This window comes from Eulemur rufifrons, chromosome 29 (assembly GCF_041146395.1).
Source record: "Eulemur rufifrons isolate Redbay chromosome 29, OSU_ERuf_1, whole genome shotgun sequence".
Classification (NCBI taxonomy): Eukaryota; Metazoa; Chordata; class Mammalia; order Primates; family Lemuridae; genus Eulemur; species Eulemur rufifrons.
In genome coordinates this window covers 14,202,520-14,217,183 of record NC_091011.1, presented here as the reverse complement: position 1 = coordinate 14,217,183, position 14,664 = coordinate 14,202,520, and positions in this window count along the sequence as shown.

The window sequence follows — 14,664 nt, the reverse complement described above, 5'->3', positions numbered from 1 at the left end:
CCCTGCTCCTAGTGGTGCTGTTTCTTAAATGAGGGAAAGAAAGAAAGGGAAAAAAAAAAAAAAAAAGAAAGAAAAATGAAATCTGAGGCCTCGTGTCAGGCCAGCTACACTTGCTATATTCTCTAATGTCAGTGACCAGAGGTGACTGAGGCATTCACCCACCCGCATTAAAGAGTGTTGCACCCCTCCTGTGCTGGGCTGTACAATCCCCTATGCCTTATGGACATATTTTCACAGTGCTTCTCATTTTCTCAAGAGACTATGCTCCACAAGAGTCATAGAGTATCAAGGCCATTGTGGGACATTCAGAGGTGACAGTCATGCAAACCAAACCACAATCCCCTGGCAGGGAGCATTTCAAGCTACCAGTAAAGCCCCACTCACTGATCCAAATTGCAATTTTGCATGTAACAGCAATTTCATGAAGTTACACACACACACACACACACACACACACACACACGAGACAGGAGCTGCCTGGGTGTGTAACCACATCCCCCAGTGACAGTGGGTAGTAGTAGCTGTGGGTAGCAGTGCTCATGTATTTAAATCAGATCAAATTATCTCTGATAAATGCCAAGCATGCTTTTAACTCTCTCCAGTAAAAAACCTCCCCAACGCGAGTAAAACTCAGCCTTTTCCACAGGGAATAGCCACACCTTTCCTTCTCATTCTTGTAGCCCAATCTCTCCCCACCCCACCCCCAACCCTGCTATTTTCTGAGGCAGGGAGGGAGTAGACCAGTTCTAATCTCTGCAGTGAGATCAAAGTGAAGGCATGACTCAGCTACCTCATGCTGATTTATTGAAGGAAGCTACAAAATCTCTGGTCTCAAACATATTTAGCAGAATGATAGGAAATTATCTATCTTGGGTAGTTCTACGGTTGAAGACAGGTTCAAGTAAACGACCTCATAAAAGTCTTCTAAAGTGAATAAGTCAGTGAATATTCAAACTAGTTATCACGACATCCTATGTAAAATTGTGGGATTTTTTTAAGCAAAAATGTTTTCAAAAAGTTTGTCTTGCTGAAACACTTGGCTATTTATTTCACAAGTACTTTGTTTTTCCATGCTTGGAATGACTACATTTTCTTAAGATGACTACAAATGTTATGCCAGTGACATTTGTAGGTGGAATCAAAACAGCGTTAATTAGTTTTATTGAAGAGATCCCCGACTTTAGCCTGTGTGTCAGTAACAAAGACACAGTATATTTTCCTCAGCTCTCTTGAGCAACTAGTCCTTCATGGATCAACACGTTACCTTAAAACACCTCTGCTTCAAATCAAAGAATACATCAGTTACAGAGATTCTGTGCAGGAATATTTTACTGAGAGAACTGGTGGTTAATTAGCATGTTTATCCTTTTTCTGTTGGATAAAGTTTTTATCCAGTTCCAAAATGGTGCCCATATGATTTATAGCAACTAAATTATACTAATCAATTAAAGTTTACACATTTTCAAGAAGGGGCATTTAAATATCAAATGTTAGTGAACCTTCTATGAACACGTTGACTGCCACATTAGAAAAAAATTTTTTTTTCCTTGGGGCCATGGTGTTTTATTATGAAAATAGAACAAAAACTTCAAAAACAAAACCATCCTTTCTAATATAATGAAAAATTTATTATTTTTTATTGTTTTCTGTAATGAGTTATATGCAACTTGAGAAAATAGTTTATGTGGCTCCCAAGGTAAAGAGATGGGTGAGTTACATATTTTTCACGAGGCCCTGGGCTCAAAACTAATGTGAGTTAAATACAACTCACATGGCAGTTAATGTGTTAAAACCACCAGGGTTAGTGGAGATGAGTGAAGGATAAAGAGGAATTCAGGGTATGGACTTAGGAAAGGGGAGTTGTTTCTCTATACACCATTGTGTGCCCTGGCATTTGGAAAAGAACACAGCTTCAACTTGTTGTGTTGTCTGTGGCTATTACAGGCACAACCCACAAGGCTGTGAAATGGGAAGGAGGTGGAGGGAGACAGAGAATTCGAATCAAAGAGCACAGGGAGGAGCGGTGCAGATATAGGATTACACCAAACTGGCTGCAACTGGGGCTCAACTGGGAGACTGAAGAGAAACCCGGCAGGAACATGTAGAAATGATCCTTCAAAAACCCTCTCTTTGAACTCTTCCTTTTAGTCCATTTCCACCAAGTGGATGAACTATTCCTCTTCTTTTCAACTTAATGAATGGTGGGTTGGGGTCCAAGCAGAGCCCCTTAATCTCACAGTGGGTTGTGTGAACTGAAAGAGCCTTGGAAAATGTGATTTTTCCAATGTGTGTCTTCAGTTGCCCAATCCTAAACTCTTCTCCTTTGAATTACTCCAGGTACCCATGGTAGCTCAGGGCTCAACTTTGCCCACCCATCACAGGAAAATATCCCATCCACATTCAGGCAACGTCCCATTTTTAATTAATCCCCAGCTAACTTTTCTCTCAGAATTCCCCAGTTCTCTTTCTTATGCCGTCAGGCTCCTGCTTTCTGCCTGACTGAGAGTAGATGTTGTCATCCTGTCTTTACATTTAACACACTAATCTCAAATGTCAGGTTTCCCTTAAGCCAGATTTTACTAACTCAGGTAAAGTGGTCATCTCCACAAATCATCTAAGAAGGAAATATGACAGGTAGAGATGCAGAGCTTGGAGGTATATTTTTGGGCAAGTCTCTAAATATCTCCAAAGCATTAACAGACCCCTCCCTTCTCATGGGGCTGGTGAAAGCTGCTCCAAGGAGAGTTTGCTCCCCAGCCCAACTGCTGCTTCCAGGGGAGTCTGCAGACCTGTTCCTCTAGCCCATTGGTGGTGTCTTCCTTAGACACTTTAGTTAGGAGGCCTAGTTGTAGGTATTTAGCTTTGGATTTGTTATTCTTTGCCTCCCTCCGTGGACATAATGTTTTACATACTTCATCCTTGGTCCCAGTTGCCCACTCGTCCACTTAACCAGCCCACTTCCTTTCTTAACCCTGGTTTCTAAGACCCTGAATCATTGGGAAGTGGTGATCATACAGTCAGGTATTTTATTACCCTTCAAATTATATCACGTAGGGAGGGACTGATAGTTATGGAGAAGGAAACAGTACTTAGTACCTACTAGGTGGCATGTATTTTCCATGGATCATTTCAGAATTCTTGCAACCACACCATGAGGCAGTTATTATTATCCCCATTTTGAATGTGACAAAACGAAGGCTCAGATACATTAAATGACTTGTCAAATTTACTCAAATAGAAACTAGCAGAGCTAGGACTCAAACCCAGATCTATTTGATTTCAAAATGTTTTCTATTTCTAAAACATTAACTATAGTCTCACAGAAGACATTTGACTGGATCCATGTCTAAGGATGAATGTATATGTCATTGTCATTTGACTAAGCAAATCCTTTGCTCATTCAAGAAACACCTGATATATGGTTTAGGCAAAGAAGTTATAAACAATACAAAGAACAAAAGAGAAATCATGGTCCCATCTCTTAAAATTCTCTTGGTCCAGAGGAAAAACAGGTAAATAGGTAATTATAATATGAAGTAATATAACAGTTGCTCATAAAGATGCTAAGGGGGCAGGACATAGCTAAGGAAGGATTTATTCTGAAATTTAGGATGGGATGTGTTTAGGGAAAGTTTGTTTTGTTTTGTTTTGTTTTTTAAGGGCAGGACACTTTTGATCCAGACCCAGCGTTTAAGTGAGGATCCTCCCAGAAAATAAGATGGGCCAAGGGTCCAGGGGAAGTGAACCTATGAGTAAAGATATAGAGGCAGTCAAGTTCCTGGAATCAAGTTTCTGGAACCTATGAATAACCTGGTGGAGTTAGTAAAGTGCTTCTCAGATGTCTGTCTCCAAATACCCATAAGGAATAGAATAAAAGATTTTTTGCAAGATTCAGGATGAGGATGGAAACAACCTTACAAAAGTAGATTTCTTTCAAGTTTTTGGCTTTCTTTTAAAAGTCAGTATTTGGCATTCTATTCCAAACTCTACCTGCATTTGTTTATAAACAATGTTTTAAAATTGCTTGCCATGTGAATTATTAACTTTTTCTTGAGGAATATTTGAAACCCCAGGAGGATGTATCAAGCTCCTCCTGTGGTTTTGTGTATGTCCTGGTCACCTCATAAACTTTGTATATGTCCTGGCTACCTTAAAAACTACCACCTCTCAGTTGATGCCATTCTATCTCATCTGAGAAGCATGGGGCTCAAATACACGTGTGTGTGGCTAAATCATGTTTAGAGATGCGGCTGAAAATGGAAGCTGGCCTTAGTTTATGAAGTATTCAGATCAGTGAGGTAATAGGATCAGATCCAGATTTTGATAAATTTATCAAAATAATCTTTTCATGTAACATGTGCTCTGAGATACAATCTAATTATGCAAAGCAGTTGGTTATATTGAGAAAAAGCAAGTTATTTGACCAATGTTTTCCTAGTGACGGTGTTTTCTCCTCCGGCCATTAATTTTCCCCTACTTATGTCTTTGTTGCTTGCACCTATGCAGCCCCACCCGATTCAGGGATGCAAGACCATGCCTTGACCCATGTCCTTGGTGCAGTCACCTGGTGTAAGGATGGGCACGCAGAAATGACGATTGATTACACTTTGAAAACACAGAAGTGCTGGGTGGTTTGCAAAATAGTTTGCCTGGATCAAATGAGTGTCTGTAACAGGAAAGAAATGAATATGAATCTGAATTTCAGCCTGCCAATTTTAGTGCAAAAAATCTATGAAAAAAATCTAATTCTACCAAATTCATTCATATTTGGTAAGTTTAGTTCAGATTTTTCTCCCCCACCTTGCCCCCACCTTGGACTACTTGAGCACCTGTAGTCAAGGCTGGCCTCACCCCTAGGTCCCTGGGAAGGCCCTCTGCCCCCTCTCCCACCTTCAGTGATGCCTGAAATACTTTAAGTAGGAGACCAATCAATCAATTTTGCCTCCACAATGTGAGTAACACCTAGACCTAAATTCATACAAAGAGATGAAAACTGAAATCAGACATTCCCTAAAGCAGCAAATATGGGTTGATAGCAAGGAGGAGAGCACACAGGGGTGCTCTAGGCCAGAAGGAATACCAGCTGTACCAAGTCTCAGAAAAAGCAAATTTTATATGTATGTATGAATAGCAAAGCCAAATGTTATCCAGTTTCACTGAAGGCTTGTGCTAATGAAACTCTACTACCTAGTCAATGACCTCATGATGCACAACATGCCTCTTGCACTGGCAGCGTATGCTGTGAAAGGTTAAAGACATTAAAATTACGATCAAATATAAATTTCATAAAAGTCCTAGCAAGAAATTTCATTCTAACTCCCTGCAATCCAATTTAAACCATCTCCAACAAATCAGCTCTAAAAGCCTAGAAACATCCTTAAATTTGATCCAAAATAATGAATAGTCCTATAAACAAGAAACATATCACAATAATAAAAACTTATATAAAAACCATCTTTAAGAATGCAGCTGAATATGATAAGACTACATGCCACAAGGTCTCACAATTCAAATAATAGTGGGAGTTTTCTCCAAGTCCATTAAAAGTGACAATGAAGAAAGGATATGGGATTATCATGTTTCTGCAAGTAAGTATAAAGGGTTAGTTTGATGATTCTTATAAAGAAGGAAGTAATTTGGACATAGGATGACATTAATAATTATAATAAAATCAGTAAGGAATCAAAAGTACTTTGTACAAGATATTTTCTTGTCTTGAAGGAAAGAAAATTTTAAGTTTTATAAAGCAAAGCAAGTTTACTCTGTCCACTGACGGTCATTTGCATTCTAAAGGCCATAACTGGCCCTAAGAAAGAAAATACTTCTGAGGTGTAATAAGGATACTTGTGAGAAGCTAAAGAAATTACAAGGCCAGTGGTGTATCTCATTGTATCACTAGAGTGCATTGTCTTGCCCTTGAACTTGTGGGACTACTATTTGCTACAATGTACATCAGTGGAGGAAATAGTCAACACTTGTATCAGTTTGTGATACGCCCAACAACTGAGTTTCTGGTTTCCCTCAACCATATAAAATTGAACATCTCAGCATCCATTTATATGATTGAGGCATCATTTTTGAATTTGGGTCTCAACTGGCAAGTGACCCACATTGTTGCCACTTCTTACATATCTTTCTTTCTGGTACGTTCTAGGAAGGACAACCACTGGCTACTGTTTTGGTTCCCATGCTTCTAGCTGTCCTGCACTTACTCTGTGCCTTTCCAAATTTTTTTGTTCTATCAAGCAAGGGTAGACTTAGAGAAAAAATGGGGCACTACACAGAGCCTCTTGACTGCTGAAAAATGAAGAAGGCAGTAGAGGAGGGGAAGGAGAGTCATCTTCCGGTCTTCTTCTCTTTTGGGACACTGAAAATAGATGAAATTTTAGATAAATGGAGGAATCTTTCTAAAATGACTTCACAAACTCATAGACAGCTTATTCTGTCAAAATATTCTATATGATATATATCATGTCCCTGTACTTTCTGACTTAAAAGGGGGTAGAAAATATTAGGAAACACTCAGATGAATGTTTTATGGTGTTTCCAGCTTACAACCACGGGTACAAGATAGCTATAGAGGATGAGCTACTGAACACAAGTGGATTTTTCACTTATATGAGGTTCACTGCCTTAAGCCAGGACCCCTGCCCCAATACTTTTTAATAGAAACTTCCTAAGATGTGTTAAAATTATTCTAACCATAATTAAACCTATTTCTTTATTGATCCATAATTGTTGTACATATTTATGGTGTACATGTGATATTGTGATACATGAATACAATGTGTAATGACCAAATCAGGGTAATTGGGATATTTTTAATGACTCAGAAAAAAATATTTGTTCATTCAATATTCTGTAGAACATCTTTTGGTGTTATTGAAACATAATGGTTATTTTCTCTTAAACTCAATGACCACATACTTTTTTTGAGATGTTGTATCTTTTTTTCCGCTGCTGCATGCTCAAGCCCCATCAAGTGATGACGCGACATCTATGTCTTCCCGCCCTACCCTCCTGAAATACACGGGTCTAATCTGCATGATTTAAGAAAACAGACTCTTAAACTTGCAGAATTGGATTCAAAATAACAGTAGAGGGGTGCTCAATGGGAACCTGAAAAAAGCATATGGACTTTGTGGTCGTTATTGGCTATCTTTGGGTTAATTTCAGATTTGTGGTCTGACCAGAGATCTGACCCCTGGATGAGTGAGGTAATAAAATAAGTTTTTGCCATAATTTAGATAAAGCACTCATATTTTACAAAAACAACATTTTATTTATGTTTCAGGTGTAAAAGATACTCTGTTTTATTTTATAACAATGATCTGCTGAGAATGATTACCAAATACAGAAATCTCAAGAGTTTACGAGACAGGTTTTCCTACAGAGGTCAACACTGTCTAGGAACATAATAGTTCTTTTAGTCTTTCAGATGCCTGAAGCAATTAAAGGAAAACACTATGTTTGAATTTGCTAATGCTGTTTATTTCCCTGATGTTACCATTTCATCATTGTTACTGAGAGACATCAACAATACTTTTTTTTTAAAATAAAAAGTAATTTTTAGTTTTGGTGAAAGAGGATGACCAAACGTCTGACAGCATCTCTGAGGTTAGCAGGATCAGACGATGCCCAGTTTTAGGCCACAAAACAAGACAGAGAAATGAATATGATACGTCATTTCTAATGGGCTAGAACTCTGAGAACAGTCCACTTTTCTAGCCTGGTGTTGATTATAAACAGGGATTACAACTTGCCAGACTTATACATATCTGAGTACTTGTACGCACAAGCCCAAAGACTCAGACTATGTTATTCTACCAAAACATCTGCAGGTATATTTGTACAATTGGTCTATAAGTCGTCACTGGGACAAATTGTTTGCATTGTCTGAGATTACTTCAGTTATGGATTTTTAAATAAAACATTAGAACTATTATGGATTCTAATTTTTAAAATATCCATGCAAACACAAGGAAATTCAATTGAAATGAAGCTGTATGTTAGTAGAACAGAGTATTATTTATTAGGTAACTAAAATGCCTGATATTTTAATTTCTGAAAAACAATTCTCGTTCCTAGAAGGAAGGCAGTCTGACCACCTCAATGACATACTTGACCAAGGTTGCTATGCCAGTAGCTTCCTGGAACTTTTTTTTTATCTGACAAACACTTAAATAGCACTTATTATGTACACCAGAGATTACTTCAAGCCCTTTATAAGTATTAACTCATTTCACCCTCATAACAATCCTAGGAAATATGTAATACTAGTATCCCCATGTACTGGGTGGGTCGACTGAAGCAAGGAGAAGTGGCTTGCCCCAAATGGGTTTTGAGTCTGGCTGCAGATTCTGCACTTAATCACTAACGTATGTTACCTCATTAATTTGCTTTCACATGACACCTGGGGCTAAGCCACTGTTGCCAGCCTTGCTGGGTTACGGGAGGTGTCAGGACTCAACTGCCTGCTACTCTCAGGCCAACTCTCCACACGACAGGTAGGGCAGGCTCTGACTCTGGGTCCAGTCTTCAGTCCGTACTCCTCTCCTTTCATCAGGAGATTCCCCTTTGTCACTCTTTTAGGTTGGGAAAAGATGAAGCACGTGGGAAAGCATCAATTTCCTTTCCTGACAATGAATGTACACGGATCCATCTAAATCCACCAGAAGATATCTAATAATGTGGAAACTCAAAATAGAAGAAGGAGTGGTAGTTTCAATTCATTTGCTTCTTGAAGGGCCCTTAGTACCTACGCAAATTCATACTCACCTCTTTCCAGCAACCAGATCTGTATAAAAGGGGTATTGAGAAGAATACTATTTCTCTAGCTACAAAATCTGTGCTATTATACCTTTCCCTAAAGCAGTACATAAAACTAGCCTGCCATTTTTTTTTTTTAATTTAGAAAGGTCACTCAAGTGATGCTTCTAACTTAGAGCATTAATTGGCAAATTAAATTATATGTCAGTTTCAATCAATCAATAACACAAATTTAAAATCTGCTTCACCAGATAACTCTTCCCCAAAATATGCAAGATCCAACAAGAAATAGTCTAGCTAATAATATCAGAATTCTTTTCAATTCCCACAGCCATTCATTCCTGAGCCATTAGAAAGCAACTCCACTGTTTGTGTTCACTGTTAAGTTCTATCTATCTCTTATCAACATGGCTATCACTTACTAATCCTTAGAGGATTGTTTTAGAAGGATAAAATAACAAAAATAATGAATTTTATTTGGAAAATTTTGATTTTGAAGTGTTTGTAAAAGACATCCATGAGGAATAACTCTAAGGCATTTGGAAATGTTGATCTTGAACTCACAAAATGAAGTAGCTTAGGGACATACTTAAGAGTTTTGAATCATTTTCATACATTTAAGTTGAAAAGTTCATTGAAAAGAAGTAATTTGTGGCCAGACTGTGAAGGATGTTAGGCATTTATTAATGGCAGGAAATATAATCATTTTATAAGCAAGGGACATGAGGCATATCCCTGTCCTCAAGGAGAGCATGACTCTACCTATATTTTATTATAAAAAGACATCTGGTGATATTCAAAGGATGTAAAGAAGGGGGTGCTGAAAGGTCTGAAAAGAGATATGATAACGTCTACAGGCACAATCATGGAAATGGAGATTGATGTATAGGAGAGTTAAGAATAAAGAGAGGAATGAAATGCCACTGATAAGAAAATGGAAATAATCTTTTGGTTTTATAAGAGAAAGTTTTGCTAGTTTATTTAGTTTACTCTAAAGAGGCAAAAGAAAGAAATCTGGGTGACATCACAGAATGCTGGACTAAATGCGAAGAAATGGGGATTTTTATGAGCATGGGGATTTCTAATATTTACTTTTAAGTGGCTTGTGCTGCTGTAATATTAATATGGTGGATTTCAGATTTGTGGTTGTTTATTTTGTTTGCTTTTTTGGTGGCAATAAAGGAAATAGACTGGGGTTTGACACAGATATACATGGTATATCAATAATAATCCATAAACCAAATTGAATCAGCAAAATCCAAGCTTCTTCTGCATATGGTTTAGGGTTTAATGTAGTTTCATCCTGCATCTCAAATGACCTGGGCTACTTGAGTTTTGAAGCGGCAGAACGATGTGTGCTCTTGGCTTGAGCAAGACGAAGGAGAAATACATATTCTCTCATAGCCTCAAGGAGCTCTCCAGCTAAGCTTGCCAAGCTGAGTACATAAACACCAGCTAGAGAAATGTAAACCTGACACTAAACCTTAACCCAATGACAAAACACAAATTTAAATGTCCAAACACTGGCTGCTGTCAGCCCCATAACAAGCCATTGTTTCCTTCCACCAATCCTCAGACTGTGGATTGGCATTGCTAAGGTACCAGGTGACCTCAGCCAGACATAGCATTCACCCAGAGGATAAAGAGCTGAATAACACATAGTCCCTACCCCTGGGAAGCACATAGTCTGCTGAGAAGGGAGCTATTTTAATTAAAATGCAGTACAATGGTGAAGATATGAACTGAGTGATGCAGAACACTCCAGAGGAAGGAACACTGACTCTTTGGAGGGTCACTATAATATTGGTTTCCCTTTGTTACCCTTCCAGGACCTCCTCTTCAACCTAAGACATTCAAGAGATGAAGTTTTTGACTCCTGAAATTCAAGACATTAGATCTCTATGAAGAAGAATATTTTTTAAGATGATTCACACAAGTTAAGGTTAGCATGGTCCTAGTGTAAAAAGGGATTTCAGCATTCTTCCAGCTGCTTTAGATGTGTTAACTTATGTAATTCTCCTATCAACTCTATGAGGCTGCTATTATTATTGCTACCTTATAAATTAGGGAATAAGAGCACAGACATCTAAACAAATAGTCGGAATTCAAACCTTTATCTGCCTGATTCCAAAGCTCTCACTTTGCCCATTCTGCCTAACTTAATCCCCTAACATGGGATTCTGACACATTTCTTCATTGTAATAGACAGTGTGCTCATTGTAACACCTAGCCTAAAATAAATATATACATACATATGTACCATTGTACATACATACACATATATAAAGCATCATTGGTTATTAGGCAAATTCTAATTAAAACCACAATGAAATACCACTATACACAGAGAATGGTAATGAAAACAAAACAAAAACAAAAAAATTAAAACCTGACAATACCAGTGTTAGTGAAGATTTGGAATAGTTGGAATGCGCATTCCTTGCTGGTGGGAATGCAACAATGGCTCAGCCACATTGTCAAAGTTTGGCTGTTTATTTTGATATTAAACATGGAAGTGTACAATCCACCAACTTCACTCCTAGGCATTTTACATAAGATAAAAGGAAACATTTGTCCATACAAAGACCTATATGTGAATGCTTACAGTAGCTTTCTTCATAAATCCAAACTAGAAATAACACAAGTCTATCTGCTGATGTGTAAATAAATGATTGTGGCCCATCTATACAATGAGAAGATACTCAAAAGTAATAAGGGAAAGAACTACTGATACATGGAACAACATGGCGGAATCTCAAAAGCATCATGTTAAATAAAGAAAGCCAAACACAAAAGGCTAGACAATGTATAATTCATTTACATGACTTTCTAGAAACAGCAAAACTATGCCGGCAGAAATCAGATCAGTGGTTGCCGGGGCATGGGGTGGGAGAAGGGAATTGAATGCAAAGAAACACACACAAAAAACTTTATGGAGTGATAGAAATATTCTATATCTTGATTTTGGTGGTGGCTACATGACTGTTCATGTTTGTAAAAACTTGTACTTGCATTATAAACTAAAAAGTATAACTTTTGGGTTATGTAAGATAGACATTATTTTAAAAAGCATAGAAACATACAGCTAAAAAGGATGAATTTCTCCATATGTAAGTTTCCCTCAATAATCCTATAATACACAGCGCGCGCGCGCGCGCGCGCGCGCACACACACACACACACACACACACACACGATCTTTCCAGAAAAATGAATTTTAGTACAAAACCAAATGTTTATGTTTAATCTCTTTGAGCCATTCCTGCTTTGGCCCTTTCACAAATCCCACCCACAAGGTACCATCTTTTACGGCAGACTTTGTATTGTGAGTAAGGATACAAGAAAACAATGTTAGTAATTTGTTCCATTCACCATCATCCTGTTACAGATGCAGACAAAGCATCTGAGTGTGAAAAGATTTGAGCCTATTACCAAGATTGATGGAAACCCAGATGGGGGACTCCTGAAGAACTAACAGCTTCATTTGAAATCCAGTGGAAAACAATTGTCTTAGAGTCATGTGAAATGCTATAAAAGCTAAAACTTATAACTAAGTCCTACTGCCTTCTGGGCATGGCTTGACAGTCTTGTGGGGTCTGAAAGCAGAGGCCTGAGAACCGAGATTTATGCCACAAATTAAGCTCCTAAAACTCCAGTGGAATATTTTCTGAGCCCCTTGGCCATATGTAACTGCAGTGCTGTCACTACAAGAGAACACTCTAAAAATGATGTGGGATGGGGTGCAGGACAGAGAGTATTTAACTGAAAAAAAAAAAAAAAAGAAAAAAAACCTTTGTAAAAATAAAAATAAATTTAAGAGCTATTTTGCAATTCTAAAGCTTGCCTCATGTCCCAGTGATGTCTGAACATGCTTGGGGCCATCATTTAAATTATTTTTTCTCAACCAGTGGGGTGTAATTTTTAAATTACTGAATATGTCCAAAGATAATCATGTTTTTCATCTGTGAAAAATGCAGGACTTTTTCTGAGAATTTCTACTTGCCCTACCTATTACTCATTTTCTAAGTCAGCTAAGACCTTTGAGGTTAAGAGGCATAAAAAACATAAATACTGACACTAAGAAAACTGAAAATAAAGAACAGGGCAGAACCAGAAATTCTGTCCCAAATGTGTCTTAACAGAACCACGTACTGTATTATTATATTATTGAATAGTTTGTGCGTTTTCAATTCACTATGTTTTCCTCTGTGTTCACAGGTTATTCAGCAGGGTCTAGCAAGAGGAAACACTTATTTAGAGCACATTCAAAGAGGAAGAACTATGAACAGTGAATAAACAGGTGGAGACAGGTATGTTACAAAACTCTATGCATTTTGAAAGCCTATATCAATATGAACAGAGCTTTCTCACTAACCCCAGGGGCAAAATTTCAAAATATAGGCTTTGCTGGAATATTTATCTAGTTCCTCATCACCTTACTAAAGCCAAATCATAACCACAATAATTGGTCCATTAAATTATTAAAAGATGTAGTTCTAGCAGCTCTAGCAAATGAATCATTCAGATATATGCACACACATTCATGCCCCTCTCTCTTGGCTACACATAAACAAACAAAACAAACAGAGAAAGCAGAACGGGTGTAAGAAACTCCCACTATAATCAGTACGTAACTCTCCATCCTTAATGCATATTAAAGGCCAAATTTATATAAATGGTTGTAAGAAGAGTCAAATATCCGGGGAATATACCCTGTAGAAAGATTAATATTTCCTTTGAGGTCTAAGTGAACAGTTTCAGAGGAAATTGGGAGAGAGGTACTTTTCTTTGTGCAATTCGTTTCTGGGACTCACCCTACTGTTTATTTTAGCCTATCATCCTCCTTAAACTTGAAGTGTTTAAGGAGTTTAAAGTTTAACTTTTCCTTTCCGGTCATTTTTATTTCTTCTCCAACTTTTTATAGTTTCATCTCATTATGTAGATTGTGGGTTATGATGAGGAAGCCCTTTTCAAGATACAGCAATAGTTAGTGTTCTCTAAAACAGCGTTTGAAGAGGATAAATATAGATATCGAAGCATTGGGGCCACGGACGCGGTCCACAGTCACCTCCACCAGGGACTGAGAGACCATGTCCCCATGCTGCGATGCCTCTCTCGGCAACAGTCGGCAGAGGCCTCACTCGTGCCACGGTCCCCAACCATGGCGGGGCCCTGGGGCGTCCCGCTTGAAAGGCCAATGGACTTGCCCTTAGGCTGCGGCCTGCAGGCAGACCTCAGGCCAGGACCCGCGGAGCCAGGCCCTCCAGAGGCCGCTGGCCCTTGTCGCTTCGCCCCGCCCCCATCTCCCTTAGGCTCCGCCCCGAGGCCGCTCCTGCGAGGGCTGCGGTACCGGCTTCCCGTGGACTCTCGCTCCTGTGGGCGCGGCGTCCTAGCCACGTGGTGTGGCCTGGCCTGCCAGAGGATGGGACACTTAGCAACTGCACCACCTGCCCCTTGAAAGCTGCTAAAAGGTCTTCAGTCTTTCTCTCTCCGGCCTGCTGCATCCAGCCCGGCCCTGCCCACTTGACCTCCTCCATGGTTTCTGCAGGTTTTTCTGGGTCTTGGATGACGCCAGTGTCTTCCTGGAATTCGCTTGCAGCTCAGGATCCTGACTTTAATGATGCCAGTAAGGGTAACCGAATATTTCAGGTGACACAGATTGTTCGTGATCTGAACTAGGACAGAGGTTAGACCTTGATTCTCATCCACCCTCGTACAGGAGAGAAACAAGCCTGCTCGTCCGGGATTGAATGCAATGCCAGTGCTCTACTTTGAACCCCATTTGCATGACGTTTTCTCAAGAAAGCGGCTCAGACTGTTACGTGGGTGAGGGGGCAATCATGTATTTTGCCGATCGTTACATTTAAAATTACTTATAAATTGTTTGTGCTTTACT